Here is a 12,142-nt window from a genome sequence, read left to right as displayed (position 1 = left end):
CCAAATTAATTACTTTGGATGTTCGAGTGGTTCGATAGAGGACTCTTGAGTGTATTACCAAGAGATCTTGAGTTCTAGCTACTAATATGGGTAGCCATTGTAGTTCTTACCTGATTGTAGTTTAATATCCTAAAAGATTAGTTAAGTGTGAACAAGCTGACCAGATAATCCTGGTCTTAAAAAAAAAAAAAAATTACCCCAAAATTTGTAATAGAAATTACTTAAAAGAACAAGAAAAGCGAGTAAAACCAACACGAACGAAACGCGCGTAAGGCTGTTGTAATCTCGTGAAAAATGTTGTACTAAACTTATCTAGAACGCCACGTTGTAACAACATTACACGGGTGAGTACGAAAATATAAAATTAAAATGATAAAATCACATGGCAGTTACAGTTCCTCCGACAAATGTAAGCATTAGGGTGCCTCAGTCACCGTAAAACAACCTATCATTTTCTATATAAAAATTACGTTTCAAAATTTCCTTTTAAGTTTTCTCGCCGTCTGGGTCAGTTTCTCAACAACGGGCAACCTTTTCCCTCTCTTTCCTCCCAAGTTCCCCCTGAACAAAATTTTCCTAAATTCGGGAAATTCGGTGTCTGATAGAATCGAAATCCTTTCTCAATTCATTTCTGATTCTTCCTTGCCCTCCGTTCTCTCCTCTAGACGACCAAAACGTGTCGTTGGGAAGACAGTTGCTCTAAAAAACTAGTGTCTCTTTTCGAAGCTTCTCCACAAAATTAAAATAAATCATTTGTTTTTGCGTTTTTGAAAGACTGGAGTAGTAGCTTTATTTTGAACTCTTTGACTTCCGTGATTCCTGATAGTTTTAACCGGCGAGAGTCTTGAAGCAATAATCGTTTTTAATATCGTCAAGAATCTTGAAGTGATCGTTTTGATGTTTGTTTGTTGAAGTTAATTTCAGGTAAAACGATGACGTTGGATTCGATTCCGGTGTTCGGGTTACTTGGACGCATTCCCGGAGAGGAGAATGTCGTCTTCAGTAACTCGTAAGTTCTTGGATTGACGGTAATTGCCGGCATAGGTGGACTCCTATTCGGCTACGATACAGGTATTCTACTTTTTCTTTCTCTTAATTTGCTTCAGTACCAGTAACAGTACCGGATTCGAGAGATCTCGGTTTTTTAAAAATTTTCGTACTGGTCCGGTAATGTTACATGAGTGATACTACGGTAGGATTTACAGTTAAGTTGTAGTGATGTTAAGCAACAACATTAGCGGTTAGTGTTCTCACTTGATGTTTAATAATATAAAAGTCTAACATAATTATACATTTCCGGTGCTTTATTTGGCTGTAGGTGTAGGGTAAGTTTGCCACCATTTCAGCCCTACATCAACTCCAAAAAAGTGATTGGGAGTTGATCCAAGGGCTGAGTATGGGGGGTTATCCTTACCACCCAGCAACATGGCAGTTCCACAGTTATTTTAGTGATTTCATCAATTAATGTACAGGGGCGACAGTGATTGGTCAAGTCACTTTCAAAGATGTTGCTAAAGATGGTTTTATACTTTTTCTTTCTCTTTTGACTAAGCATACGGGAGGGGAAAGCTAGTTTCGCCAACTTTTCTGATTTGAAAATGGATTTTAGTTATGTGACATGTTGATAATTTGTGGTTTTTAATGTTATTTTGATAATGAAAGTAAGAAATTTGGTCTCAAGAATTTAACCTAGTTTCTGTTTGGACTTTAGCGAAGGGGCTGTTGGAATAAAAATTCTTTGTTTTTTAGAATAAGATAGATATCTTTTTGTAAAAGTAACAATTCCATTGTTTTTTGGAGTTCTCAAAATTACTTTTCATAAATCCTAAAGCTAGTTTAAAATCCAAACACTAAAAGTTTGTTAGGTGTTTATATATTAAGGGCGTAGATAGAATAGTATTTAATTCCAGATAACTTTTTTCAGATGTGGAATGAAACACCCTGACAATTTTAATTTAATATGAATTCTCTCCCTGCCTTTCCAAATTTTGGATTTGGCCAGATTTATGTAATATATATATGGTTCTTGTAGGTGCAAAATTTTTACGAAGATGGTGGTGTATAATTTAGCCATAATTTGCTTAATTTGGGATTTCTCTATAGGAGATGGAAGGGGGCTTTAACATGGTAATCCAAATTGACTTTAGACATATTCCCCACTAGATAAATGAGCAGCCAATGATTCTACTGGATGGGTGCTCATTTATCATCGACTTCCAGTATTAGTTGGTGATGAGTATTGTCATTCTAGAAATTCTTATTACTTTTAAAAAGAGAAGGTAATACCAAGTCTACTAGGAATAGATAAATAAGCAGACCGAATTATTGTAACTTTGAGTTAAATTTATGCTTCTGCTTTCTTTGGATAGTGAGGACCTTTCTTTCTTACTGAGTAAATTATGAATTTGATTTTAGGTGGTATATAGCTCATCCTGGTTGAACTTTCTTCATATTTATTTCTAAGAATGTATCCGATTTAAACTTTTTATTGCAGGTGTCATATCAGGAGCCTTCTGTATATAAAAGATGATTTTGAGGTGGTAAAACAGAGTAGTTTCCTGCAGGTAACAAACTAGTACAGTTTCCAGATTTGTGTTTCTTCTTCTGATGAGATGGTAGAGTTTATTTTACCTTTGATGTATATATTGCATTTGTGGTTATCAGGGAAAGCAGAAAATATATATATATATATATATATATATATATAAAAATAAAAAAAAATTAAAAAAAAAGTTTTTCTCTTATTGTCTTTGGTTGAGTTGGGAAAAGCGAGACTAAATGATGGTTATGTGGCAGTAATGATTGGTATTGATGGTGATGATGGCAATGAAGTTGTTATCATAGTGACATGCCGTCAGGATTATTTTGCAGGAGTTGGGGGTGCTTGGATGGGTGTTAGGCATGTGGAGTTGTGTGTTGTGTGGTTGGAGAGAGGAGGAAGGCCACCTAGAATTTATCCTGCCAGTTCTATGATTTCTTATTAATTTTGTTTGCTTTTTCTTCTTTTGAAACATTGATTCATTTAAGTTGTCAGGAAACAATTTGAGCATGGCTTTGGTTGGTGCAATAATGGAGCTGCATCAGGTGGTTGGATTAATGATGCATATGGACGTAAGAAAGCTACTCTTCTTGCTGATATTGTATTTACAGCTGGAGCAATTGTCATGGCCGCTGCTCCAGATCCATATGTTCTAATATTGGGACGGCTTTTAGTTGGCCTGGGTGTGGGTGTGGCATCTGTAATGCCAGTATATAAGCTGAAGCAGCCCCATCAGAAGTAAGAGGTGGACTGTTAGCACAAATGTACTTATGATAACTGGTGGACAGTTTCTGTCCTACCTCGTAAATCTTGCTTTTACTGAGGTCAGATTTACCTTGCTTATTTACTTTGCTTTCATCAACGTGCAATATTATGTAGATAAATTCCGTGTATAAGAATTACTTTGGTTAATGGAATGTCTTTGCTATCATTTTGTGTTTTTTCTTATTCGAACCTAAAGAGGTCTAATAGCACTGTACGAAAAAGAAGTGAATATTATAATTTTTTCTTTTTGGTAGAAATTAAATTGAAATAGGTTGGCAATGTTTTTGCTAACTAGTGTTTGGGCATTACATGCTAGTCAGTAAAATGAAATTTTTGTGAGGAGCTGAATAAATCACATTAGCCAGAGATTGAGAAATAAAAAGACCTTTGTTTCTTATAGATAAACGATCTTACTTTTTTAAAGATATGTTGAAAAGCTATGGTACAAAACCTATTTATAGGAAAAAGGGGGAATGTTGAAGAAGGTTTTAGTAAAATAACCTTACAAGTAAACTTTGGGGATATTTATATGTTTTCTAATAAATGAGCTAGGCAGTAATTCCTTCCTATTTCTACTTGGTTCAAATTATCATGCAGCTCCTGGTGCTATATATCATTGAATACCAATTGTGAAAGGGGTTATCTAAATTATTGGTTAAATCATTTTGTTCTGAAACAGTGCATAGTATAACATTTTCCTTTTGCACTTTTTCCGTTATAGTGAATTGATTTTTGCTTCTTGAAGGAATGGTTTTCTAAGTTATAGATTGTTCTTCTTTCAATGTGACCATTCTGCTGGAAATTTGTGTCATGTCCCCTGCTATTATATATCTCGCTTGTGTGAAAGGTTTCTATTTTGCCGTTTTGAAGAGGCACTACCAAATAAAATCGGGTTTGCATTTTAGAAAACCCCCCTTGAGACACATAATGAAGAATTCTCTCCTGTTTTCTGGCATATTTTAGATTACAAAACATTGTGATGTAAATAGCATGTGCATGGATGGATTCCTCTTTAGTTAGTTATTATAATGCTGGCTAATGGCAAGTGTAAGCTTTGATTTTAGATAAAAAGAAAAATGAATGCGAAGTGAGTTTGAAAGTTTTTTCATAAATTTCCATTAAGGTGTTATTGGTTAGCTTTAAATTTTGTGTGTTCCTTGAATGAGTTGTACAAAAAGCAAAAGAGCAGTTTGTTTCACTGAAGCAAAAGAAAAAAGATTTTATGCTTTTAAAACCAAAACTTTAATTTGTTGTAGAGCAATGTTCTACTTGGATTTTGGAGTGATAAATTCTGGTGATACTCTCTTTCATTCTGTGTTCACTCTTTCATTTTCTTTTGACATATGTACGAAAGACTAAGAAAGTTGCAGTTGGTACTATAGTGAGAGTTATGTTTTTTCTCTATGTTAGAGGAGAGGGAGAGTGACAAATAGTGAGAAAATGAGTGTTGCTAACATTCTCTTATGGGTTAATGTTAGGATCACATTGAAAGGGAAAAGGGTGGGCATGTGGGTTATAAAGGGTTTGGGCACCCTCCTTGGCAAGCCGGTTTTCAAGGAGAGTTTTATCACCGCCCACAAAAGGCCCACTACCAGCCCAATTGTTTGAGTTGTTAGAAGGGTATCATCAGTTAATAGGTAATATATTCATGATGTGGAAGATTTTTGATCCCATTATCAATTTGTTGAATGTTTGTAATGCGGGTCTCTGGTGCTGATGCCTTGTATTGGGTAATGGTATCTAAGGCTTGCATTAAGTAAGATATTTGCTTATTCTTTAGAAATATGCTGGTTAGTTAGCTCTACATTCATTTTTATACTTACCACCCCAATTCTTAAGTTTTACTTTGCTGCAGTTTTTCATGTTCCAGCCTTGGCAGCTTTTTGTTCTCGGCAACATGGAAAAATTATTCTGTCCCTGGTCCTGACAAAGGTCACACTTTGTTGGTCCTCTGCATAAGTGTCTCGTTTTTGAAATTTTTTTCCTTCTTTTTTTTTTTTTTTTTTTGTTTTGGTAATCTTGTTTAGTCCGAAAGCTGTTCTGGAATAAAAGAATAAGCATGGAAGTCATCACTCTGTAGCATAAAAACGGATTGCATAATTTGGTCTCAGTTCTAGGGAGTGATTTGCATAAATCAGTGCTATACCACTTATTTAGAAATGGACTATATCAAAAAAAAAATATTTGCTTAATCTGCTGTATGTCCATAAATTCGTAAGAAAAGTATAATGTACTGAAAAGAATTATTCATAGTGTGCAAAATTAAGATGTCTTAACTTAAAATATAATATTTGGAACTTCTGAGATGTTATATTGACCAAGTTAATTACATAAACAAATTTGCTTTGCATCCTAGATGGAAAGTTTTAACTACTGAGTTAAATGTGGGATGAAAACCTTTGGTTTTATTCGCTTAGGGTTGAGAGAGGGCTGGCTGGATGAAGGTTTGATTTGAGTAGATTTAGTTTCTTAAGCGATTTTTGGCCAAGATAGACATTCCCTATTTTAAACAATTTCACTTATTATTTTGCATATCATTCTCACATATATTGTTTGGCAGGTACCTGGAAATGGAGATGGATGTTAGGAGTATCAGGTGTGCCAGCTGTCATTCAGTTTGTCTTGATGCTTTTATGCCAGAGTCTCCCCGGTGCTTTTTATGAAGGTACAAAAAATATCTGTCAACTCTTATAAAGTTAATTTGTGACTTGTGAATTCTCTCTTTTTCGCACATTATCATATTAACATTCTATATGTACAGAGTGATAGATAAAGCCACTTCCATTCTAATGTACAGAGTGATAAGATAAAGCCATTTTTCGATTCTTAATGTACAGAGGGATAAAGATAAAGCCATTTCCATTCTAATGTACAGAGTGATAAAGAAAAGCCATTTCCGTGCTTGCTAGAATTTATGACATTGATCGTTAGAGGACGAAATTGATCACCTTTCTGCTGCTCAGAGGAAGAACGCCAGAAAAAGAGTACTGTCAGATACTTGGATGTTTTTAAAAGAAAAGAGATCAGACTTGCATTTCGGCTGGGGTGGCTTCAGGTAGAATTCAGAGTTTACTGGATTATCCTCATTAATTGTACACCACTGATTTTCTTTCTATATTTATGATGGTTAGTTATTTTAATTTACTGAGTTTTTATTGATTTGTTTAAAATATAAATATAGATAGAGAGCTGGTTTATTTTCAAATGTTGAATTAAATAGGTATGAATTATAAATTGTTGCATATTTGTTTTTTAGAGCATCAATTGGAAAGTTGGTGCATATTTTTTATTCAAACAGCTATTCAAACGAGTTATTTGAACAAGTATTTACAAGTTATCGAACGAGTTATTCGAACAAGTATTTACAAATTATCGAACGAGTTAGTCGAACGAACACGAACGAGTTACGAACGAACGCGAATGAGCTTTTTGTTAATCGAACGAACACAAACACACATCCTGTGTTTGTTCGAACACGAACACGAACAATCGAATATACTTATCGAATAATTTTTGAATGGACCTGTTCATTCATGTTCGGTTTAATTGCAGGCCTAATTGTCCCAACCAAGAAAAATATTGTTCTTATCTTATCACCAACGTGATAGAATGAATATATGAGTTGTCAACTTCCTTACTCATATTGTTTAATCTCTTTATCAAATTTATGCTATACAAATCTTGGCCATGTGGCACTATATGAGCCTCAAGACAAGTATTTCAACAACAAAATTGTTCAAGGTAGACCATGAAGACAGAGTGAAAAGACATGAGCAATTTTGTCCTGATGTAAATCATTTCCTTTTAATTTTGTTGGTAGGTAGAAGCAAACACAAAAGATATGCATGATTCTCTTAATTTGTGAATGGAAAATGCCACTTTCACAAACGTAAGTTGTCTTATCTACCAAGGAGTCATTAACTACAATGGTTTTAGTTCACTAGAATATTCAAGAGTTTGAGTCTCTTCCTTGGAGAATCATTTAATAATAATGTTAAATGTCACAACTATAATGGGGAAATCCCAATTTTAAATAATATACATTGATTCTAGATCATCTATTTATTTTAATCCAATAAATTAAGGGGTTGTTTGAGTCCACAATATATAATAAATAATATATTTTTATTTAATTAAAACATTGATAGTTTGACGATCACTTAAGATTCTTACATGTATTATTTAACTTGTGGTTAAATCTCCATAACTACTGATAAGGAATAGCTATTGGAGGCTTACTTGCTCGTTAACTTCAGGGCTTTGAAAGACTAATTAAAGCATGCGTAAGCTGATCCGAACATTTCCAAATACTGAAAAAAAAAAAAAAAAAACGTTTTAGTTATAACATTATATAATAAAAAAATTGCTAGTAATTGAACTTATAATCTGTACTAAAAGAAAGAGTAAATAACAAGAAGGAAAGCCAACAAAACATGAAATAATTGAACCATATAACATGTGATTGTGATTGAAGCCAATAAAATTGTGGCCATGATAGGGACAAATGTCAAATGGATTGTGAATTAGTGGCACTTTGGCATGCCATGTGCAATGTACATAAGCAAGCAAAAGCTAAGTTCTCAACCTCTTGTTCATCACTTTTGTTTCGTAATGATAGAAAATAGAATCATTTTAAAGTTACATAAATATTATAGGCAAAAGTGGAGCAACTTTATTCTAATTTTAGAATATGATTTTGACACAAGATATAGTGACTAGACATTAATTTAACAGCTACTCAAGTTTCTATCATCTACAACATGAGAGATAAAAAAGTTTCAAACACCCATAGGGTTTTGTGAAAGTATTAATTATCTCACCCCTCCTCTTGCAGTCTAATGGTAAACTGTTTAGCGACTATAATTAATTTTACCTAGAGAATCTTATATTCGAGCCATAAGATAAGTATCCACCGCATTTTTACAATTACCTTGATTCATTGAGTTTGTAGGACGTTTCGTGGTCCTGAGGATTAGATATACTTTTATGTGGGCTCAGAAACCTCAAATACCTTTAAAAAAAAAAAAAAAGTATTGTAGACCTCCTTGCATTATCATTTATCTCCTTAAAGATTACACTTATGTCTTTAGGATTATCATTTATCTCCTTACAAAAGTATCAAAACACTTTCTCATAGCGGATATGTAATACTTTTCATAAACTATAGAAGTTTTAACTTAATTTTGTATTCTAGAATTTTTAACATGTGTTTATATTATATTTTTTCGAAAGCTATCAAAACATTTTTTTTGCTATTTTTTTAATGATAAATATGAAATATTGTAATACAGTATTATTTATAGTAAATGACATATACACCGCTAAGATTTGGCTTAATCATATAGATGAAAAAAGATGTTGAAGTTAATTGGTGAAGGGTAAAATTGTAACTTCAATTTCAATTATTTTACAAAATTATCTCATAAATCTAAAACATATGCTGTATTAATTTTTCCATGTCAACATAGACATACCATATGTGATAATAGTTCAAAAATTATTATTATTTTTTTTTTTAACTTCTATGGACACAAATGTCATTACATTAAAATCGATACTGATTTATTATTTCTACATCAACAGATGCTAACTGTTGGAGATTAAGTAAATATTTGGACATTGTTTTCATTCTTTATAATTAAACTAAGGGTTCAGTTATTGTAACACAAATTTTTGACACAGAAACAAATTTATAAGCATTGATTCAATATAATCCAACGGATTTGGATAAGAAGTTAGAATTAGTTAAATTTTAATGTCAACTAGATAATTTTTTGAGTCATTGGATCATCATGAATTAATAGTCAGGATTTGTGTTACAATAGTATGACCCTTAAAGTAATTCTTAAGAGATATATTGGTTATCAAAAACTCTATGAGATTATAAAAAATATATATATGTATGAAAATGTCAAAAATAATCTTCATGGTTGAATATTTAATAAATTTTTAAAAGATTGTGACATTTGAAACTTATCCATCTCAAAATTTATGATAAAGTTATGAATATTAAATATTTTTCCTTACGAGAAAGGTAAAGGGCAATCAATGGAGATATAATTGGTTCATGCGGCTTTAGCACTTTGATCAATTTATAACATTCAACTAGTATAAAATAAAGGGATTTTGATGAATATAATAAACTTAATAAATTATGAACCCCACAAAACGTACCAATGACAATTTTGCCACTATAACAATGTGAGACTAAACAAACAAACAAATTAAGTACCAGACAGTATACTGATGGGCCATTTTGTCTGCCTTCACTGCCTTACTCTTCTAGTCTTCTTATCATCTCCGCAGATTGCCTAAAATTAAGCGCGTGTGCTTCACCTTCTTCTATGTTTAGATGTTAATTTTTTGAGTAAAAAAAAAAAATATTAAAGTAGAAGGACTCCATAGGAAAATTAGAGGTAAATGTAATGACATTTAGTTCTTTGATGTTTTTAAAATAATAAAAATTTCTCTACTGTTAATAAGTTGTAAGTAAGTTGTTATAATTTATATTATTATGAATTAGTAAATATTACAAAATTGTCCTCCTGTTGTTTATTTTAACACCTAAAATTTAATTGTTGAATTTTATTATTGTTTCAAAAACTTTAAGGGGATTTTTGTTATTATGTCATACCTTAGGGATTAATTTTAACTCTAAAAATTATGATAAGGTAAAAATGATTTAATTAGCATTTTTCTGAAATTTGTTATTGAATCAAGCACATCATTTTCATTTTAAAATTGACTTTATCACAAGTGCTTGTTAGATTGGTAAAATATAAGAAAGGTCAATAATAAAAAAGCTACCTAGTTTATATTTTTTCAATATCAAAAATTGATCTTAGACGAATAATAGATAAATATTTAAAAATTTGAAATTTGAAAAGATGAAATAAATATTTAATGTCCGTTTGGTTTGTTATTTTGGATAGGATTTTAGAAATAATATTGGGTAGGGTGATTATTACCAGGTAAAATTTAAAAATTAACAAAAAAAGCCAATAGGTTTGCTAATTTAACTAAACACCCCAATATCTAAAAATTTTGTAAAATAACAAAAACACCCCCACTACCCACAGTGCCAAATTCCGGCCACCATCATCTGAATCGGGTCAGAATATGACGTTATGACCTAGACTGGTCGGATCTGGCAGGAAAAGGCCAGATCTGGCCGTCTATGGCCGCAAAAGTGGATCTGGGCGAAAAAAGGCCAGATCAGTGAATTAGTGGCCAGTTCCGGTCGTTTGTACACCGTTATGACAGATTTCGCCTACCACTGATGGTGGTTGTCGGAATCTGGCAACTATGGGTGGGTGGGGGTGTTTTTGTTAATTTTTAAACTTTTTTCTGAGGGTGTTTAATTAAATTAATAAACTTAAGGGTCTAAAAGTAATTGAATAAAATATAATAATATTTCCTATATAATGAAACAAACAGTTATTTTGAAAATATGATTGGGAATAGGGTATGAAATAATAAACCAAACGGACCCTATTTATTGATAAAATCTAAAATTAAGCGTGTGTACTTCACCTACTTCTATGTTTAGACGAATAATAGATTTGCAAATGAAACTTTTATATCATCAATACATTATACAATAACAATTATCCTCCACGGAATTTGATGTTTGAAAAGCAATATTGTTGGTACCCTCAAACACATCAAATAACATAAATCATATAACGAAGCCTATAAAAAGTACTAATTTCTTAAAGATAAACTAAATTCAACAAACCAATTAGAGTAAGATTTTAAGGTAATACGGAACCATAAATTATTAAGTTTAGGGAAAATATGAGTTTTATAATTTTTCTTAATATGTAATGAATTAATTAAATTTGTATAATATGGTATGGATCTTATTTATTTATAATCTAACTATTCCATTTATCTTATTTTTGCCATTTATCTTATTTTTGGCTTGTCTTGTGTGTGATTTCTCTATCAAGCTCGGAGAAGTCAGAAGTTAGTGAGATTATAGCTCGATCCAGAATCAGTTCGACTGAATTGATTGTCCGACCCAACATAAGCTCGCCGAGATGTAGCTCGACCTAGCACAAGCTAGTTGCGACCAATCCCTATAGTTGTTCAACCAGCTCACAGATAACCTCGGATCCCGAATATCTCGAAAGGGTTCAGATCGACAGTAATCTCGACGCAATCTCAACGCTTAATCGCGAGAATATCGGAGTTGCATTTCAATCTTAATTTTAATTCTTTTATTTTCGCTCTTTCCATTGTACAAAATCTGTATATAAACCCCCTTCAATGATGAGAAAGGGGTCAGCAAATTATTCTAGGATCATTATTGTAAACTCTCACAGCAAGTACAAAAACATTGCATGTAGGCTCAAGAGTATAACTCACTGAGCCACTTTAAAAACTCATTGTGTCACTTATTTTACTGCTTTTGGTTCATTACATTGTTGGTTATCCATAATCATGCACAAATGAGTTCCAATTCTGTTAAGATCAATCGGATTGCTCTAGTTAGTGCAAAATCTTGTATCAACATTTTGGCGCTAGAAGGAGGGCCTCCGTCAAATTTTAGAATTTCCGGCGAACAATCCCAGTGACTCGATCACTCAAGGCCTACAATTTTTTGTACAAGATTAAAAACAACCACCAGAAACGACAACAACATGGAAACCGCTCACTAGGAGTTGCATCAAGATGCCACTAGGTGTCGACCACTAGTGCCGCTGGTGCAGCAAGGGGCAAGGACGTTGAATCCCGAGAATGGTCAACTGGTGGAGATGATCAGAACAATGGTTGCACAGGCAGTGTAACAAAACGTGGTTAAGTTGAGAAACCAGTAGCCGACACCCCAAGACC

At 32.7% G+C, this 12,142-nt stretch overlaps 1 pseudogene; it reads left to right on the top strand.

Annotated features, from left to right (window-relative positions):
- Window positions 1-932: 932 nt before the first annotated feature.
- On the top strand, window positions 933-6,862 carry LOC116119606 (annotated as a pseudogene).
- Window positions 6,863-12,142: the final 5,280 nt, after the last annotated feature.

This window comes from Pistacia vera, unplaced genomic scaffold (genome assembly GCF_008641045.1).
Source record: "Pistacia vera cultivar Batoury unplaced genomic scaffold, PisVer_v2 Contig897, whole genome shotgun sequence".
Lineage (NCBI taxonomy): Eukaryota > Viridiplantae > Streptophyta > Magnoliopsida > Sapindales > Anacardiaceae > Pistacia > Pistacia vera.
The sequence above is the reverse complement of the archived record's forward strand: the minus strand, read 5'-3'. Positions and strand labels throughout refer to the sequence as shown.